This window comes from Ochotona curzoniae, unplaced genomic scaffold (genome assembly GCF_017591425.1).
Source record: "Ochotona curzoniae isolate NIBS_2020 unplaced genomic scaffold, NIBS_Ocur_1.0 contig_1, whole genome shotgun sequence".
Classification (NCBI taxonomy): Eukaryota; Metazoa; Chordata; class Mammalia; order Lagomorpha; family Ochotonidae; genus Ochotona; species Ochotona curzoniae.
In genome coordinates, this window is record NW_024464918.1 from 26,804,861 (window position 1) to 26,825,896 (window position 21,036).

Sequence of the window (21,036 nt, forward strand, 5' to 3'; positions counted from 1 at the left end):
CCCAAAAGCTTGATGTGTGTCCTCCGGTCGCTCCTGTTCCCCCTCACTTTCTCAGCTGTGCATAGGCGAGAAGGGCTATGCTGTATGCAGCCTGTGCCCATGCTGGTCCCTCTGCCTTGTCCCTGCTGTCAGCTTAACCATTCATCCCACAGAACCCAGTGTAGAGACAACTTCCTGCTTCTGGAAGTCACCCCTGCTCCCCTGCAGGAGTTTCCAAACATGCTCCTGACCTACTGGCAAGTTCCTGCTTAGAAGAAGGCAACTTCTGGACCCTCCAGGGAACAAGCCCAGGCCCACAGCTCACTATGAGCTCCTGAAGCATGTCCTAACACTTCCTCCGTCCCCTCCTCCTCTCTCCTGGCCCATGGCGCCTTCAGAAAGAACTGTGGGTCGAATTGTGGACCAAATGAGTGGTGCAAAACTCAAACCCTTTTCAAAAGCATTTGGGATGTTTGTAGAATAGATGATGAAAAAACATGGATATGAGCTGGATTTAAAATAAACACGGACTCAACTTGCAGCTGCCCGCTAACCAGGCAAGTCCCACTCCTACTCTGACACCTCGAAAAACTGGGTAGTTGGGAAAACATCCCCAGTGAAGCTGGCAGAGCCTAGCACCAGGCACAGCAGGACAGCTGCCTCCCATACACCTCCCGCAGAATGCTGCAGGCTCCCAGCCCAGCATCTCTGTCTGCCCTGCCCTGCCCCAGACCTGTGGCTTCCTCTGGGGGAGAGTATGTAGGACGCACTCCATAGCCTCCAGCTAAGCACTCCTTTGAATAGGTAGATTCCAAGGAGAGGAGGGGAGGGAGAGATGCTGGACTCTGACCCAGGCGCCCGAGGGGGCCAGCCGACGGGGCTTGAGCCCTAGAGCTGAGTTTTGCACCTGCAATAGCCCTGCTGCCATTTCACGACCTACCCACACACTGCCACACTCCAAAAACTAGATGAAATCGCATCTTACAGGGGTGGGCGGAGGCTGGGGACTAGCTCATGGATCCTGTGGTGGGAGCGGAATGACAGGTTTCTGCCCCGTAGTTGCTCAACCAATACTCACAAGAGGACAGGTTAGATAAACACAGGGTCTGGGTGAGGTTTTGGAGAACTGGTCAGGCTATCCTGGACTGCAGAACGATTTAGAAGTCAAGGGACAATGCTAGCATGCTCTTGCACGTGTTTTTAAAGATATATTTGTTTATTTGAAACGTAGGGTGATAGGAGGGAAGAAGTAAATTAAAGCATGGGGAGAGAGAACTCTTCTATCTGTCAATTTACTCCCCGAACACTCTCACATAGTGGGGACAGACGCTGCCTGCAGCACAGCACATGGGCACCACACAGCACATGGGCACCACACAGCACATGGGCACCAATTTGAGCACCGGCTGCTCCACTTCCAGTTCAGCTCCCTGTTAATGTTCCAGGGAAATGCAACAGAAAATGGTCCAAGTACTTGGGTCCCTAACACCCACCTGGGAGACCTGGAAGAAACTTCTGATTCTGGACTCTGGCATAGCCTTTGCAGCCATTTGAGGAATGAACCAGAGGATGGAAGATGTTTTCTGTAACCCTTTTAAAGAAAAGATTTATTTATATATTTATTACAAAGTCAGATATTCAGAGAGGAGGAGAGACAGAGAGGAAGATCTTCTGTCCAATGATTCATTCTTAAGTGAGCGCAACGGCTGCTGCTATGCCGATCCAAAGCCAGGAGCCAGGAACCTCTTCCAGATCTCCCATTCAGGTACAGAGTCCCAAAGCTATGGGCTGTCCTCAATTGCTTTCCCAGGCCACAAGCAGGGAGCTGGATGGGAAGTGGGGCTGCCGGGATTAGAACCGGCACCCGTATGGGATCCCTGCGCATTCAAGGTGAGGACTTTAGCCGCTAGGCCACACTGCTGGGCCAAATAAATAAATCTTAAAATACATATTAAAAAACAAAACAAAAACCCCTTGGAATTGTGGATCCAATTAGTTGAAAGCAGAAAAAACATATGTGTTGTACCATTTTGGAAAGCTTCTGGTGTTTGGCTTGACGGCTGAGCAGGGTGCCTGGATTGTTACTGGGCCTTGCTCCAGCCTCCTGGGTGCTGCTGATACACACCCCAGGAGTCAGAAGGGGTGGCAGGCCTCTGACAGATGAGGGACACCCCTGCTCCCGACCACTGTGCCAGGAGGAACCACTGCAGGCCAGAGCAACCAGATGGGACCTCTCCTTTTTTTAAAGATTTATTTTATTCTCATTACAAAGTCAGAGAGGAGAAGAGACAGCGAAGAAGATCTTCCGTTCAATGGTTCACTCTACAAGTGGCCGCAACAACAGCTGTTGCTGCGCTGATCCGAAGCCAGGAGACCCGGAAGAGGTTCCTAGATCCTGGCTTCGGATCGGCATGTACTCACTTGGGGAGTGAATCATCGGACGGAAGATCTTCCTCTCTGTCTCTTCTCCTCTCTGTATATCTGACTTTTCAATAAATAAATAAATCTTTAAAAAAAGAAAAAAAAATCAGCTCAGCTCTGGGCATTGAGCCACTTGGGGAGTGAATCAGCGGATGGATGATCTTTCTGTCTCTCCTTCTCTCTGCCTTTCCAATAAATAAATAAATCTTTTTTTTTAATTGATTACATTGCATTATGTGACACAGTTTTATAGGCACTGGAATTCCTCTCTCCCCTCCCCAGCCCACCCCCCATGGTGGATTCTTGTTGCATTACCACAGTTCAAATTCAGTTGAGATTCTTTCCTTGCAAGCATCTACAAAGCATAGAGTCCAGCATCTTATTGTCCAGACAAGTCCAACAGTTTCTTGGGGAGACAGTCTCTGGTCTGAAGGTACAGCCGACAGAGTATCATCCCAATCAATTAAAAGCCCCGACATTACATCAGTAACAATTTATGATGTAATGGAATTAGTGGACATGGTATTGAGTAACCAGCATGTTCAAAGAGAGAGAGAGAGAAAAAAAAAAGAGTGCAAGTTCTGAACCACATCCTATGACTTCTACATTGACATTACAATTATTAGTTTATATACAACTGGGTTCTATACACCTTAAAATGGCTACAGATTACTATTCGGCTGTCTCATGTCTATTTTAATTTTAGTATTTAGCAGTTTATAGCATTGAAGTATGATTTTGCAGAACCTGGCTGTTTTTCGGGTAGTCTAACTCTATAACTCTAACAAGACATATGTCAACAGTTTAAAAATTATTTATCTTTATTGGAAAGGCAGACTTACCAAGCGAAGAGACAGAAACATCTTTCATCTGCTGGCTCACTCCCCACATGGTCACAACTGCTGGAGCTGAGCTGATTTGAAGCCAGGAACCTCTTCCGGGTCTCCCACATGGATGCAGGGTCCCAAGGCTTCGGTCCATCCTCTGCTGCTTTCCCAGGCCACAGGCAGGGAGCTGGACGGGAAGAGTGCTCCACACAAACCAATGTGTGGGACATGAACCAACGCCCATATGGGATGCTAGCACTTGCAGGTGGAGGATTAGCCTGTTAAGCTATCACTGCCCCCACCAAATTCACTCTTCTCTCCTGTGGAAGAGGTGGTTCTTGAGCACACCGAAGCAGCATAACCCCATAACTCACTCTTCCTCCCCAAACCCATCACAGCCCACTCAGGGGCAACCCCTGAAGCACTGTCCCTACAGAGTGGCCAATACTGAACTTGTCAGCGAGATGGAGGCGTGAAGTCGGTGCCCTCCGTATCGCAGTGCCCTCCGTATCGCGGTGCCCTCCGTATCGCGGTGCTCAGTTCTGGCACACCAGCATCCTGTTTCCACGGTTCGTTCCTGTGGTACCACGTCCCAGCACTTCGTTCCTTTGCGGAATCTAGAAGACTCCCTTTGTTTCTGTGTTCCTAAGTTGACAGCCTCTGGGCGGGCTGCACTCTGGGGCTGTTGTGCACAGTGCAATTGTGCAGGGACACAGGCTCTTACCTACCTTGGTTGAAATTGCTGGGTCCTAAGCTGACTGCTCGTTTAACACCTTGAGGAAGCACCCAAATTACCCAAGTGGCTGCTCCATTTTATATTCTTCATTATTATTATTATTATTTTAAGACTTGTTTATTTTTCTTGGGAAGTCAGATACAGAGAGGAGGAGAGACAGAGAGAGGAAGAGCTATCCACTGATTCACTTCCCATGTGGTCTCAACAGCCAGAGCTGAGCTGATCCAAAGCCAGAAGCCAGAAGCTTCTTCCTGGTCTCCCACACGGGTGCAGGGTCCCAAGGCTTTGGGCCGTCCTTGACTGCTTTCCCAGGCCACAAGCAGAGAGCTGGATGGGAAGTGGAGCTGCCAGGACATGAACCCATGAGCCCATGTGGGACCCCAGTGTGGGCAAGGTGAGGACTTTGGCCACCAGGCTAATGAGCTGGGCCCTGTCACTTTATCTTTTAATTAAATGAATACTTAACAACAAAAAAGTGGTATCTCATTGTAGTTTTAATTTGCATTTACCTGATGACTAATGATGAATGGCCATTTATATATTCTTCTTTGGAGAAATATCCATTTAGGTCTTATTAAAAATACATTTTCTTATTTCCAAGTTATAAGACTTCGTCATTTATTCTGGATATGCTTTCTATCAGGAAACATATTTGCAAAGATTTTCTCCCATTCTGTGGATTGTCTCCTCACTTTCTTGAAGGGCCCAGTATGATGGTGCAGTGGCTAAATCCTTGCCTTGCACCGCCAGGATCCCATATGGCCGCCGGTTCTAATCCCAGCAGCTCTGCTTCCCATCCAGCTCCCTGCTTGTGGCCTGGGAAAGCAGTCATCGAGCTCGGCCCAAAGCCTTGGGACCCTGCACCCACGTGGGAAACCTAGAAGAGGCTCCTGGCTCCTGGCTTTGGATCAGCTCAGCTCTGTCTGTTGAGGCCACTTGGGGAGTGGACCAGCAGATGAAGATCTTTCTCTCTCTCTAAATCTGATCTACCTTTTCAATAAAAATAAATAAGTCTTTTTTTAAAATGTCATTTGAAATATTATTTCTTTTAAATATTTATTTATGTACTTACAAGGCAGCTAGAAAGAAATCAATGGCTCCTGTTCCCTGGTTCACTCCTCAGAGCCCGCAGTGGCTAGGGCTGGAAGGGGCCCAAGTTACAAGCTGGGAATTCACTCCAGATCTGCACGCAGATGGCAAAGATCAGTTAGGCCATCACCTGCCACCTCCTGCACACATCAGCAGGAGCCTTGGCACTGGGAGTGGTAATGGGTATGGGCAGGAACCAAAGCTAGGCCATAGGAAGAAAGAGGGCCTTGGGACTGGCACAGTGGCTCAACAGGCGAATCTGTCCACAGGCTTGCCCCGTTGGCCTCACCCTCCAGCTGGGTCTGCAGGACGTGTCTCTCTTGATAGCATGTGGGTCTCAGATGCAACACACCCTAGGAAGTTCTGAGCATGAACTTGGGCCGACAGGGCCCACCATCTCAGCTACTCCCTTAGCTGCAGATTCTAGAACTTCTCCATGAAGAGGCCATGAGCTCAGGGAGACCTGCAAAGGGTCATGGTGACTGTTCTAGAAAGGCTGCAAGTGTCCAAGAACCACCTGAACCTCCAGAGCTGGCTCAAGGTGTATTTCCTGCCCCTCGTTTCATGACGACTAGCCTCACCCACTCCAGTCTGCTGGCACACTGCTGGACAGCCCGGCTTTATATACTCCGCTCTCTTGTTGCTTCTGTGCAGGTTCTACTCGTCAGACCCCATGAGGAGATCGCAGGGTAGGGAGGCCAAAAGGCACCATTCACGTCCTGGTTGACAGACAGTGCATGAGCTGGTTGAGAGAAAACAGGAAGAAGAAACTGCTCTGTAACACTGGTAGGGGTTCTTCCAAGGTAGGAATGCCAACAACCAAAAAAAAAAAAAAAAAAATAGAGCTGACTTGTTGTGGGGGCTCACTTTTTAATTTTATTTTTTAATATTTCTTTTATTTTTTATTAAAAAGTCAGATATACAAAGAGGAGGAGACAAAAGAGAAACACGTTCCCTCTGTTGATTCACTCCCCAGGCGGCTGCAACTGTTGGGGAACTGAGCCAATCCAAAGCCAGGAGCTGGGAGCCTCTTCTGGGTCTCCCATACAGGTGCAGGGTCTCAAGGCTTTGGGCCGTCCTCAACTGCTTTCCCAGGCCACAAGCATGGAGCTGGATGGAAAGCGGGGCTGCTGGGATTGGAACCGGCGCCCATATGGGATCCTGGCGGTGCGTGAAAGGCTAAGACTTTGGTCGCTAGGCCACGGCGCCGGGCCCACTGGGGGCTCACTTTGTAGGCCAGGCACCAAACTTAGCAATCTTCACAGAAACGCTGAGAGGGGCCTGAAGTTCACTTAAGTTCACCATTAGCCCCAGGTGTAGCCGTGACGTCAACTTGACTCTGACTCCTTTGGACCCGTGGCGGGAAGGGGGCTACGACCGCCCTGAAGCCGTCAGGCTCCCCGGCCACCCCCTGACGGGCGGCCATGCCTTCACCTCTCAGCCCCGCACACGGCCCAGTGAGGACACTGCGCCTGCGCAAGGTTCCCGCCAGGGCTCCGACACGTCTGGGAGCCGCCGGGCAGGGCGCCTCTGATTGGGGCTGCTAGACCAGGTGATTCCCGCGGGCCAATCAGCGGAGGGCGAGGCCATGAGCCGTGCTGTCCGACGCGCGCGGTGGAGCCTGGGAAGTCGGGGCCTCTGTTCCCCGGGCATTGCTTGGATGGGGCCGACGGGTTCTGCTAACGCGCAGGGCGAGGCACAGCCTGTGGGGGATGCGCCCTGGTCGTGGGCTTGGAGTCCCGCCCTGAGGCCTCCTCAGGCCCAGGGCGTCCTCGGTGCCCAGCGGGTTGCCCCTCATGGCCGTCACCGCCCTCGGAGCCCGAGCCGTGTCCCATCTCGGCCATTGCCCTCCTTCGTCCCACGTTGCAGGGTCGCAGCCTACCCTTCCCTGGGCGCCTCATTCTCCAGGGTGTTAAGTCATCCAGAGCCGCTGCTGCAGTGTAAACGCCTCGGGGTGGTGGTTAGGCTGCATGGAGGGACTAGACCCACACAAAGGCAGAGAAAGTGCACTTGTTGGTAATAGATGTAAATGTTTTCCCCACTGGGCTGGGTCTTTTGTGGATGGAGTCCTGAGCGGGACTGAGGGCTGACTGCCTGGACATGTCTACTGATGTCCACGTGCGGGGGTGGACATGCCCGCTGGAGGCCGCGTGCGGGGGTGGACATGCCCGCTGATGGTCGCGTGAACATGCCTACACATGCTGCGTGCAAAAATGAAAGCGGCCGCTGATGGCCAGTGCCCAGGTGCAAGTGCCCGCTGGAGGCCGCGTGCGGAGGTGGAAGTGACCGTTATGGCCGCGTGCGGAGGTGCACGTACTGGTTGATGGCCACGTGCGCAGGTGGACGTGCCCACTGATGGTGTTTGGTGGTGCCCGCTGATGGCCACGTGTGCGGGTGAACACGCCCACACATGCCGCATGTGGAGATGATGTGCCCGCTGATGGCTGTTCTGTGGTGCCCACTGCTGGCCACGTGTGCAGGTGTGGACGTGCCCGCTGATGGCCGCGTGCGGAGGTGGAATACATGCTGATGGCCACGTGCGGGGGTCAATGTGCCCACAGATGCCCGTGTGCGGAGGTTGAGGTGCGCGCTGGTGGCTGTTCTGTGGTGCCCGCTGCTGGCCACGTGTGCAGGTGTGGACGTGCCCGCTGATGGCCGCGTGCGGAGGTGGAATGCCTGCTGACGCCCGCGTGCGTGCGGGAGTGGACCTTCCCGCTGATCGCCACGTGCAGAGGTGCTCTTGCCCGCTCATGGCTGTGCGGGGGTTGATGTACCTGCTGATCGTGCGGAGTGGACGTGCCCGCTGGTGGCTGTGCGGAGGTGGACGTGGCTGCTTATGGCAGAGGGCTGCGGTGCTGTGTCTCTAGTGCCAGCCTGCAGGGGCCTTTCTTATCTCTTGCTGCGTGCAGGTAATGAGAACAGGCAGCGGTGAATGCCCGACCGGGCTGGCTTCCAACTCTGGCTTCCTGCTGGTATACAAGCTGGAGGCGGACGGGAGCGCCAGTCCTTGGGTCCTTACCTCCTGTGTGAGAGATGGCGCTGAGCTCCGGGCTCCTACCCTGGCTGCTGCAGGCAGTGCCTGGGGCGTGTCTTCTCCAGTCCCTCCCTCTTTGGGAACAAGGAAGACTTGGGCATTCAGGAGCCTGTGCTACTGTTTTGAGCAGGCGGAGAGCAAGGGTGTTGGGGACACTGAGGCCTCGGCAGGGAGACCAGCTATCTGCCCCAGGGATACTCAGTAACCTGAACTAGAGAGAGCAAAGGCAAATGTCTCCCTCTTCCTGTCGTTGCACTCACTTCCAGGGCAGATGTCTGTCCCCTCACGGGGAGGTGATGGAGAGGGGCCCAGGAGTGGAGAGGGGAGGCTGAGCCAGGATTGCCCGGCTGCAGAGGCTGGGAACGCCACGCGCAGGGCTCATGACGAGGGCTGGTGACCTCGGGGTTACTGCTGGGCCCTCTAGCTCACGGAGATGTCACTATTTCCTCTTAGAGCTCTTAAAGGCTCCTGGAGGCGGTGTTCTGGCCTTTTGTTGCAGGCTTGGAGCGTGGATGCACAGCGTTTATGGCTCGTTACCGCCACCATGTGTGCAGCAGGGGATGTACAGGCAAAGCTTCAGGCCCGGGAAATCTATGTGCATTCTGAGATTGAGAGTGGGCGCGGGGCTGCCAGGGTCTCCCTCCCACATCAGGACCTGCAAAGCTGGTGATGGCACTTCCGGGGAGACAGCAGTGCTCCCGGGGCTCAGGGCACTGAGTGAGCAGTGTGCAAGGCTCCTTACAGCTGCTGCCCCAGAAGGAGTGCTGCTCTCTGCCCTGTCCACCTTCCTGGCCTTCCTGAGCCTCCTCTGACCTCACGCTGATTGGGATGAAGTTACTGGGGCAAAGTGTGAGCAGCAGCTGGTGGGTGTGTCCTGCTGTAGCCCTGATGCTGTAGCCTTCACTCTTCATGTTCTTTTTTTTCTTAATTTAAATTTTATTTTATACTTATTGGGAAATCAGACATACAGAGAGGAGGAGAGACAGAGAGAAAGATCTTCCATCTGATGATTCACTCCCCAAGCAGCTGCAACAGCCAGAGCTGAGCCGACCTGAAGCCAGGAGCCAGGAGCCTTTTCCGGGTCTCCCACATGGGTGCAGGGTCCCAAGGCTTTGGGCCGTCCTCGACTGCTTTCCCAGGCCACAAGCAGGGAGCTAGATGGGAAGCGGGGTTGACGGGATTAGAACCGGCACCCGTATGGGGTCCCAGCACGTCCAAGGTGAGGACTTTAGCTGCTAGGCTGCCACGATGGGCCCACTCTTCATGTTCTTCACAAAGCCCTTTAACAGGTGTTTTTTCTAACCATGACAGAACTCCTGAGGCAGCTAGCTCAGGAAGGAGGGAGGTTTAGCTTATGTGAGAGTCCCAGCTACAGAGCAGCAGAGGCCACCTTCCCTGGTCACTTCCCAAGTGGCCGCAAGGATTGGAGCCAGGCCAGGCTGAAGCCAGCAGCTTCTTCCAGGACTCCCCAGTGGGTACAGGAGCTCAAGCGCTTGGGCCGTTCTCTGCCACTTTCCCCAAGTGCATCAGCAGAGAGCTGGATGGGAAGTGGCGGGATATCAGCCAGGACCCATATGGGATGCGGACACTGCAGGTGGAGGCCTTACACACAATGCCACGACACTGGCTCCTGGCTCACTGCTGGGAGGACTCACAGAATGAGACTTGATTTGGCCTGCTGGTGGCGCAGACAAGGAGTAAGCATGGTCCCTTCCAGAAAAGCCACCGGGATTCAGTTCCAACCCTGACAACTTCTAATCCAGTCACTCCCAAAGGCCCACCCCTTCTCACCATGGGGAGCGGATGAAACACCTCTCCTCCATTGCCAATGGATCTTCCAGAACGCTGAGTTAGGAGGGGTGGGGATGGGGAATATTCCGACGATCGCAACGGGTGACCGTGGCTGTCTCCAACTTACAGAAGAGGAAAGTGTCCCATATGAAATGCCGTCATCCTGGGGGTGACGGGGTCTTCCTACGGCCCTGGGGAGGGCAGGCAGGCTCCGGGTTGAACCCTGTCTCTGCTTTTCCTCGCTGAATCTGCAGCTCTGACCCTGCATGGCCCAGCACAGGCATGAGGGCAACTCCACCAGCTACTGAGGCTGACTCAAAGCGGCCTGGCACCGGGTGAGAAGCAGCCAGTGGCAGCCCTGTCACACACTCGTAGATGCCAGCTCCGCCCAGAGGTCAGGTGTGCAGGAGCCCTGGGCTGGCCTCAGTAGGCCTGTGCCCTCTCTGGGGAGACTAGAGCCATCGAAGCTGGGTACTGCAGCCCAGAATGCTCCAAAGCCTGGGGTTATGCTCGCTCACCTGTACGGCCCTCACCTCCTCTCCCAGAGCCCACGCCTGCCTTTGCAGGGCCTAACCCGCTTGGCAGCCCCACGTGGGCCTCTCCTAACGTACCCCGGCCCTGACCTTTGTCCTCCTGCTGTTCTGGGGGAGGACCCAGCCCTGCATGAGGGTGGCAGCTTTGCTGGCCCCGCCACCATCTCTGCACTTGGGCCCTTTAAGGGCCTGGGGCCAGGGTGCGTGTGTTGGTGGGGGGGAGGGCAGGCTGATCCACTGCTGAGACACGCACACCGTCCCTCCCCTGGTCCGTGTGGAGGTGATGGAAGGGGCAGGGATTTGGAAAGCCAGTAGAGGGAAAAGGGTGCGGAAAGGGGAAATGGGAGTCACATGATGGCTCAACGGGTTAATCCTCTGCCTACAAATGCCAGCATACGCATGGGTACCAGTTCATGTCCTGACTGCTCCACTTCCCATCCAGCTCCCTGCTTGTGCCCTGGGAATGCACCGGACAAGGTGGTCCGGGGCCTTGGGACCCTGCACCCTGTGTGGGAGATCCAGAAGAAGCTCCTGGCTCCCAGCTTTTAATCAGCTTAGCTATGGCCAATTTGGTTAGTGAGCCAATAGAGGAAATATCTTTTTCTCTGTCTCCCCTTCTTTCTGTAAAATCTGCCTTTCCAATCAAATAAATCTTAAAAAAAAAAAAAAAAAAACAAAAAACCGGAGGCAACAGTGCCCCCCAAGGGGTGGAGCTGGGGCTGGACACAGTGGGGTGTCTGCACTTGAGTCTTGCTCCTGCGCCCTGGGAGGCAACAGGTGACTGGCCATTCACAAGGCAGACCTGGGCTGACTTCCGACTTGTGGCTTCTGCCTGGCCCAGCCCTGGCTGTTGCACTGGGAAATGAGCCAGTGAATAATCTCTCTCTCTCTCTCTCTCTTGCTGTGCCTTGCAAATAAATAAAGCTTTTAACATCAGAAAGGGGTGGTGTTGTTGTCCTCTGTGAGTGCCAGGCTCGGGTGAGGAGAGGTCAGACCCTAAGTAGAAGGCGGTGAGCCTGGGGCAGGGCAAGATCCTGCAGGCACATGGGGAGGGTCCAGGGACACTCCCACCCCACCTCCTGCTGCTGCAGTGGGAGGTGCAGAGCGAGGCTGCTAGCATCTTTTCCATCAGCCTTTCCCTAGGGAGGTGGAGGTGCCTTTTCCTTGCCATTCTCAACAATGCAGTCCCCAGGACTGAAGGGTCCTTGAACCCGGCTGCTGCCACCTTGCCCGCCTGCAACATGAAGCTGCACTTCCTGTGACTGCCAGGAGGTGGCAGCAAGACCCTGGCCTGGTCACTGCAGTTCAGCTCCTGGAAGCGGCTGGAAGAGGCCAGGCTGGGGCTGGAGGACAAGGCCAGGACATTCCCTTGACCTTGTCCAGGTCCTGACTCTCCTTCCAACGGTCACCTGCCATGTGCCACCCTGTGCCCAAAAGACCCATCCACTCTCGCTGTTCACCATCCCTCGCCCCTATCCCACCTGCTGGCTCTTGCCCTCCCTGCCTCCCTCCTGCTCCAACCAGTCTTCTTCCATTCCCTGGCCTGACCCCAGCAAGTGGCCTGGGAATGCGGCTGGTCCAAGCCTGAGCAGGCAAAGGCACTGGGGCTCATGACTTCCTCCCCTTCAGGGACCACCTGCTGTGCAGTTCCCAGCTTTGTGTAACTGGACGCTGCAGCACCCACGCTGGCTGGCCCACCTCCTTGCTGGTCTTAGGGCCTTGTAGCGTCCAAGGCCTTCTGGGACACCACGCTCTCCCTTGCCGTGCCTGCACCTCTGCCCGCCGAGCTGGACTCTCCCTGCTCCTGCTGCCTCTATACCTTGGTGGAGATTACACTCCTGCCTGAAATGTTTTGTTTTGTTGTTGTTGTTTTGAACTCCAACCTATTGCAGGTGAAGTTCTGTTCTCCCTCCACTCCCAGGTCACTCCTGAGCTGGGATGGGTTCCCGTAGCAAGCACCCACCGTGTCAGGCAGCTTTTGATCTCAGCTGGCATCTGCCCAGCATGTGGGTGTCTTTCTTCACTTCCAGACCTGCTCCCCTCTGCCCAGCGCTGAGCATCCCTGGTGACTGCAAGGGCCCCCGACCTGAAGCAGGTGCCCAGTGAAGGCCCAGGGACTGACTTCCAGCTGCTGGCATCCTTTTGCACACCTGCCACCTGCCTGTGGCTGGGGAGCTGCATGGTGGACACCCTGACCCCTCCCCTAGCAGCGTCCCTGATCCTCTGAGCCCTCTGCCCTGTGCAGCTGCCTCCTGCTTCCTGTTGCTTCCCCTCTCTCATCACCCAGGGGCTGTCATCCTAATAGGTTTATGTGGTTTTTTTTTAAGATTTATTTAATTTTTATTGCAAAGTCAGATATACAGAGAGGAAGATCTTCCATCCGATGATTCACTCCCCAAGTGACCACAACGGCCAGTGCTGCGCCAATCTGAAGCCAGGATCCAGGAACTTCCTCCAGGTTTCCCACGTGGGTGCAGGGTTCCAAGGCTTTGGGCCATCCTCGACTGCTTTCCAAGGCCACAAATAGGAAGCTGAATGGGAAGAGGAGCAGCAAGGACATGAACTGGTGCCCATATGGGATCCTGGCTCATGCAAGGTGAGGACTTAGCCATTCAGCCATCATGCTGGGCCTGGGCCATTTTCTGCTGCTTTCCTAAGCTATGAGCAGGGAGCTGGATGGGAAGTGGAACAGCTGGGACACAAACCAGCACTCATATAGGATGCTGGTACTTATAGGTGGAGTTCTAGCCTATTGAGCCATCACTTTGCCCTCCCCCCCATCATCTATTATTATTATTATTATTATTATTATTATTATTATTATTAATGTTGTCCACATAGTTAAGAGCTCTGCATGGCCATGTAGATCTCTGATTAGGGTGGGAAGGGTCTGGGTATGGAGGAAGGTAGGTGGGAACACATGCTTTAGTTGTTTTTTCCCCCCCTTTTGTATCCACAGGGGAAAACAGAAGGGGTCCACTCCTTGCAAAGTACATCAGCACCCAGAGATAGGGGATGGTCCTTTGATGAGACCGGAGGGACGCTGATGTAGGGAGGAGCGTTCTGAGGGTGCTGTTTGAGTGGTCTTGATAGTTCTGAGATGCCATCGGCTTCATTGCTCCAGGGTTGAGAAAATCTTTCTCAGGCCTGTTGGCTGACCAAGTGCATGCACAGACCCAGACACTTGCTGCAAAGCTTGGTCAGAGGAGTGGCCAACCAGTTGTGCTTGAAAAGCAGACTTTTAGAGACAGAGGCCTTCTTCCATACACTGGTTCCCTCCTCAAATGGTTACAAAGACCAGAACTGAAGTCGGGAACCAGGAGCTTCCTCTGGGTCTCCCATGTGGGTACAGGGTCCCAAGGCTTTGGGCCATTTTCTGCTGCTTTCCCAGGCTACAAGCAAGGGGGCTGGACAGGAAGTGGAGCAGCCAGGATGTGAACTGAACTGGCACCCAAATGGGATTCTGGTGCCGTTGTCAAAAGCTTACCCTGTATGCCGAGGCACCGCCTCCAGGACATGGACAAGAGTTTCTGGGACATTGGTCCCTTATCGTCTTGTCTGTCTTTGCCACAGGGTAGAGGAAAGGTTGACTTCCAAACAGATCTCCAGCCTGGGGTTCCCTCAGGGTGGTAACCATGCTGAGCCACCCTCAGGTGCACGGCCCCCCATCAGGCTGGGTTCCCATGGTGGGTCCCTCTAAGAACCCTCGGGCTCATCGTTGTGGTCCCCTCGGAGGGCACGTGTGTTCCAGGAGCAGCGTCCCAGCTCGGGAAGGCTTTCCTGGAGCCTCTCTGAGAGCGGCCCACTGGCCCTGGTTTGGGGCTGGGGCTCAGAGTTCCAGCTCTGGATCTTCATTCCTCCCACATCCAGGGAGTGCTTGCTGCACTTGGCATGGACACTGGAGGTCCTGCTGTGGACAGGGTCAGCCCTTGAATTCTCGGCGAGCTTAGCTTCTAGTGAGGAGGTAGCTGGTGGCATGAGCAAGCTAATTACAAGAGAAAATAAAGAAGGGGCCACTATGTGGAGTCATGAAGGGAGGGCGTTAGCCAGGGAGGTCAGGAGAGGCGACTCCTAGGAGGTGACCTTGGATTTGAGAACCAAGCAGAAGAGCCACAGCAGCAGCAGCAGCGAGGCCTGCAGGTGCAAAGGTGCTGAGGCCTGAGTGAGCTTGTGGGTGATGGGGGACAGGGACAGGAGATGGGGTGGAGCCCAGGATGGGCAGGTCAGGGCGGAGCTGGTAGAGGTCTGGGCTGTGTGGGGCAGGCAGGGGGCCAGAATGTGGGTACTTGGTGCAAGGCTGGGCCTTGGAGTTTTGGAAGTGGCTATGGGCTAAGATTTAGTTTAGCCTGCGTTAGAAGTTGCTATGTTCACAGAGGGGATACTTTGTAAGAATTTTGTCTTTTATGATTTTACTTGTTTTTTTAAGATTTATTTTTTAATTTTACTTTTAAAACTTTATTTATTTATTATTGGAAAGAATTGAAGAGAGAGGGAGAGACAGAAAGATTTTCCATCCACAATGGCCTGAGCTGAGCTGACCTGAAGCTAGAAGCCAGGAGCTCCCACTCGGGTGTAGCTGCCCAAGATTTAGCCTGTCCTCTACTGCTTTCCCAGGCTTTACCAAAAGCAGGGAGCTGGATGGGAAGTGCAGTGGCCGGACATGAACTAGTGCCCATGTGGGATCTTGGCGCATGCGAAATGAGGATTTGGTCACTGAGCCATTGTGCTGAGTCCAAGATTTACTATATATTTATTTATTTATTTTAAAGATTCATTTATTTATTTTATCGGAAAGGTGGATATACAGAGAGGAGGAGAGACAGAGAGAAAGACCTTCTGTCCCATGGTTCACTCCCCAAGCAGCCACAATGGCTGGAGCTGAGCCAATCTGAAGCCAGGAGCTCAAAACCTCTTCTGGGTCTCCCACGCAGGTGCAGGGTCCCAAGGCTTTGGGCCGTCCTCGACTGCTTTCCCAGGCCACAAGCAGGGAGCTGGATGGGAAGCAGGGCCACCGGGATTAGAACTGGCGCCCATAGGGGATCCTGGTGCATGCAAGGTAAGGACCTTAACCACTACACTACCGTGCTGGGCCCTGCTGGACCTTCTTGACCACTCTGCCTGCCATCCCCAGGCCTGCTGCACACCGCATGCGAGATTCAACCCGCCTCGCCCTCCTGCTGCCCACCCTACAGCACGAGGGGCAAGGGAGTCCCTGTGGGAGACTGGAAGCTGCCTTGGTGACAGCGCCCTGGTTGCCTGGCCCACCGACGGTCCACCCATGGCCTTCAGATCAGTGTGTAGGGCCCAGCGTGGTGGTGGCACGTCTAATGCAGCTGCTGCCTGCCACACTGGCATTCCGTCTGAGGTCAGGGTCCAGTCCCCACTGTTTCACTTCCCACTCAGCTCACTGTGAACATGCCTGGAGAGCTGTGGAGGATGGCGCCTGTGCTGGGGCCCCTGCTCCCAGTGGGAGACCTGGGGGGGAGTCTCTGGCTCCTGGCTCATCTTGTGGAGTGGATGGAAGATCTTTCTGTGTTTCACCCTCTCTCTCTGTAATTCCACCTTTCAAACACATAAATAGATAAATACATAAATAAATATTGTGCGGGGCCTGGCGTGGTAGCCTAGTGGCTGAAGTCCTCACCTTGCATGTGCCAGGATCCCATATGAGTGTAAATTCGTGTCCAGGTGTCCCTGCTTCCCATCTAGCTCCCTGCTTGTGGCCTGGGAAAGCAGTCGAGGACGGCCCAAAGCCTTGGGACCCTGTATCCATGTGGGAGACCAGGAAGAGGCTCCTGGCTCCTGGCTTCAGGTCAGCTCAGCTCTGCCTGGGGAGTCAACCAGAGGATGGAGGCTCTTCCTCTCTGCCTCTCCTCCTCTCTGTGCATCTGTGTTTCCAATAAAAATACATAAATCTGTAAATACATACATACTGTGTGGGCAAGTGATGCTAACTGCCAGCCACCACCCCCCAACCTCTCCCACCTCCCAGGTCAGAGACCAAAGACTCAGCTGTTAAAGGATAAAGTGACACCTGAGAATGTCCTTGGTTGACACCATGGCCCCTATCACAGCCATGGGCAGAGCCTTGGGGCGGTGTGCTGTGCAGGGCCCTGTTCCGCGTGGGGACTCCCCTGTCCTGGCTGAGACCTACGGAGCCCCACGGGGGCCAGGGCAGCTGAGCCCGAAGGCAGCTGAGCCCGAAGGCAGAAGGCCAAGGCTGGGTTTGGAGATCAGAGCCTGCTTCCCGGAGGAAGGGGTGATTCAGCTGGGTCCAGAGGTTGCAAGGGTGGGCTGGTACTTCCAGACCCCTGCGTCTGGGGCCGGTGGTCTGGCTGGGCCCAGTCTCAGCTCAGGGTCACGGGCCCAGCGGTCCGGGCAAGGGCAGGGCTGTGTGTGGAATGTCAGCGGCAGCCGGCTGGGGGAGGCCGCGGGGAGCCCAGCTGTCGGCGATTTCACGGCCGCTCCTCAGCCACTGCTTGGGGACAGGCTCCAGCCGTGGGACCCAGGTGCCCACGAAGGTCAGATTTCGGCAAAGTGAGAATAAAAAAGGCGATTTCCTCTGGAGGAGGACGCCCTCCTCCCCCGTCCCACAGCCGCAGCTGCTTCACACACATACACTGGGATTAGAGCAAATCCAGCAGCAGGTGCAGGGTGGGCGGGGCCCGGGACTGTGGGAAGGCGCGGGCAGCGGCCGAGCACGGCAGGGCGCATGGCAGGTGTGGCGGAGGGCACATCTGGCCGTACCTGTGGGAGGGACGGGGCTCCTTCGGCCTTCGGTCAGCAATGTCCGGCTCTCTCTGCCAGATGCTGGAGGTTTGGGGGAGGAACAGTAGCTAAAGCGGGTTCAAGAGCGACTCTTCAGGCCTGCACAGGTTCCCGGGGCAGGGTACCAGGAGGAATAAAACGGTTGCTTTGCACTGAGAATTTTGTTTACATCATGGGAATTTTAATTTTTTTTTTTCTTTAAGATTTATTTATTTTCTGGGCCCAGAGCAATGGCTGAAATGCTAAATCCTCACCTTGCAAGTGCCAGGATCGCATATGGGCACTGGTTTGTGTCCTGGCCCCTCCACTTCCCCTCCAGCTCCCTGCTTGTGGAAAAGCCTGGGAAAGCAGTTTCTCTCCTGACCCCTTTCTCTGTAACCCTGCGTTTTGAATAAATGAATACTTTTGGGCTTCGAAACAATGGCTCAGTGGCTAAATCCTTACCTTGCAACTCTACCTCCCTGCTTGTGGCCTAGAAGGGCAGTCGAGGACGGCCCGAAGCCTTGGGACCCTGCACCTGTGTGGGAGACCCGGAAGAACCTCCTGGCTCCTGGCTACCAGCTTTTGTGGTCACTTGGGAAGTGAACTGGAGAATGGAAGTTGGTTTTCCTTTTATTTTTTAAGATTTATTTATTTTTATTGCAAAGTCAGATATACAGAGGAAGAGAGAGAGGAAGATCTTCCGTCTGATCGTTCACTCCCCAAGTGACCACAACGGCCGATGCTGCGCCAATCCGAAGCCAGGAGCCAGGAACCTCTTCCAGGTCTCCCACGCGGGTGCAGGGTCCCAAGCCTTCAGGCCGTCCTCGACTGCTTTCCCAGGCCACAGGCAGGGAGCTGGGTGGGAAATGCAGCTGCCAGGATTAGAACCAGCGCCCATAGGGGATCCCGGAGCATTCAAGGCGAGGACTTTAGCCGCTAGGCCATGGTGCCAGACCCGGAAGTTGCTTTTCTCTGCCTCTCTTTCTCTCTGTAAATCTGTCTCTCCAAAAAAATAAATAAATCTCACAGAAAAAGAGATTTATTTTCTTGTTTATCTCAGTCTCTTCTTCCCTCTGGAAATCTGCCTTTCCAATAAAAACAAGTAAATCCTTTATAAATTTTGAGTTTTATTCTTTTTTAAAAAGATTTATTTATTCTTATTACAAAGCCAGGTATGCAGAGAGGAGGAGACATAGAGAGGAAGATCTTCCATCCTCTGGTTCACTCTCCTAGTCATTGCAATAGGTGGAGCTGTGCCTATCCTAAGCCAAGAGCCAGGAGCCTCTACTGGGTCTCCCATGTGGGCGCAGGGTCCCAAAGCTTTGGGCCGTCCTCGACTGCTTTTCTAGTCCACAAGCAGGGAGCTGGTTGGGAAGCAGGGTCACCAGGGTTAGAACCAAAGGCAATATGGGGATCATGGCGCATGCAAGGCAAGGACTTTAGCCACTAGGTTACCATGCCAGGCCCTGCCTTTTTTTTTTTTTTATGATTTATTTATTTTTTATTTAAAAGGAAGAATTACACAGAGAGAAGAGACACAGAAAGATTTTCCGTCTGCTGATTCACTCCCCAATTGGCTGCAATGGTCAAAGCTCAACTGATCTGTAGTCGGGAGGTAGGAGCTTCTTCCAGGTCTCTCACATGAGTTCAGGCTCCCGAGTGCTTGGGCCATCCTCTACTGCTTTCTCGACCTTTAGGAGCCATCTGGATGGGAAGTGGAATAGCCGGTACTCAAACTGGTGCCCATATGGGGTGATGGTGTCACAGGTCGCAGCTTTTTACCTGCTGTGCCACAATGTCAGCCCTCATCATTTTCAAAAGCTTTTTTAAGTCATGAATGCATTTTGACTGTTTAAACCTCGACTCTTCAAGTAAAAACACCCCACCCCAGAACGGCTGTCTGGCATCTCCTGGGAGCTGCTTAGGAGCTAGTTTCACTCTGGACCTGTTAAGTCTGAAGTCCCGGGCTGGGGCCTGGGCTGCCAGCCCTCCAGGTGACCCTGTCAGCTGTGACACATGGGAAGGGCTGTTTGCTTCCTGGTGCTCGCAGCGTAGGGGGCAGGGGTGACACCCAACATCCCCTACTGAAGTCCCATGTCGGGGAGCGGCTCCTCAACCCGGAGCTGACCTGGGAGATGGAAGGGCCGGTGCTGCTCTGCTGGGTGGGAGGTGACAAAATGTGTCTGCAATTGCCCCAAGTGGCAGTGCCTCCATCGGGACACCTGCGTGTGGGAACCTACCGGCCCACTTGGAGGCTGTGGTAGGACAGAGCGCTCTGGGGCCAGCCAGTCACAGCCTCCTTCGCAGTCTTAGCATCCCTGTCTGGAAATGGAGACAAGCTGCACTGGGAGCTCCTGCGGAAGGGGAAGGAGGCTGCAGGGCTGCAGGGCTGCGCGAGGTGGCTCTGCTAATTGCTCAGCTGCTGGCTGCCAAGCCCCAGCCTGGCAACACCGTCCAGGTGGGTGTCGTCACTCATTCCTGTGTCACCTGGTCACCGCAGCACCCCTGCCACGCTGTGCACACCCTGCCCTCCCTTGCAGCCAGCCAGGGGCAGAGCTTGGAGCGAGCTTGTGGGCCCGAGGATGCCAGGCCCACTTGCTGCCATGCTGCCCACAGCTGGTTGGGCAGGGGTGGCACCCAGCCACGAGCAGCACCTGTCTCCTGACATGGTTGACATGGGGCATTGGGAATGTGTGTGTGTGCCAAAGCTCCTGGCAGGGAGAGGGTACAGGGTGGGCAGCTGAGCCCCTGCAGGCCTCCAGCTGCCTCTGTCACTCAGTGTGACCCAGCTCTGGTCCCCAGTGTGTGCCAGGCCTGCTGGGAACAAGGGGGTCAGTCCTGCTCCTTCATCGAGTGCCGTGCTTGAGCCCCTGGACCCGTTACCTCCCCCATTCTCTCCACTGTGCTATAGGATGGCTCTCCTAGGCCTGGTAATGGAGGGGCGGTGTGGCTGCTCAGGGTGTGGGGGGGAGTGGAGGTGGAGGAGGGGAGATCTTTCTTCTTAACCTGTAATGATTGCTCATGTTAGAGAAGTGACTTGTTGTTGCTGTTAAGATTTATTTCCATTGGAAAGGCAGATTTACAAAGAAAAGGAAAGACCGAGAAAGATCTTGTAGCCATTGGTTCATTTCCAAGTGGCTGCAATGGTCAGAGCCAAGCTGATCCAAAGCCAGCAGCCAGGAGCTTCTTCCGGGTCTCCCACACGGGTGCAGGGTCCTAAGGCTTTGGGCCGTCCTCGACTGCTTTCCCAGGCCACAAGCAGGGAGCTGGATGGGAAGTGGAGCAGCCAGAAGAACTGGCATCCATATGGGATGCTGACACTTAGATGGTAGAAGATTAGCCAATTGAGCCATTTTGACATTTTTAAAGTTTTATTTATTTTTATTGAAAAGGCATATTTACAGAGAGAAGGAGAGACAGAGAGAAAGATCTTCCATCTGCTGGGTCACTCCCTGAGTGGCCACAGTGGCTGGAGCTGAGCCGATCGAAGCCAGGAGCCAGGAGCTACCTGTCTGTGGTTGGCTGGGCCAGTGAAGGCCATGGCCACTGAACAGTGACCATCGAGGCCTGTGTGGGGGCTCAGTGAGAAAGGCTAGAGACCCCAGGCAGGGCAGGCCTGGAGTGCAAGGCAGGAACAGACACCAAGTGCTGCTCTGGGAAACTGTCTCCAGGCTACAGGAGTAGGGGCATGGGCGGAAGAAGGCAGGGGCATGGGCGGAGGAGGGCAGGGGCAGGGGCATGGGCGGAGGAGGGCAGGGGCATGGGCGGAGGAAGGCAGGGGCAGGGGCATGGGTGGAGGAGGGCAGGGGCAGGGGCGGAGGAGGGCAGGGGCATGGGTGGAGGAGGGCAGGGGCAGAACAGGGCAGGGCAGGGCTG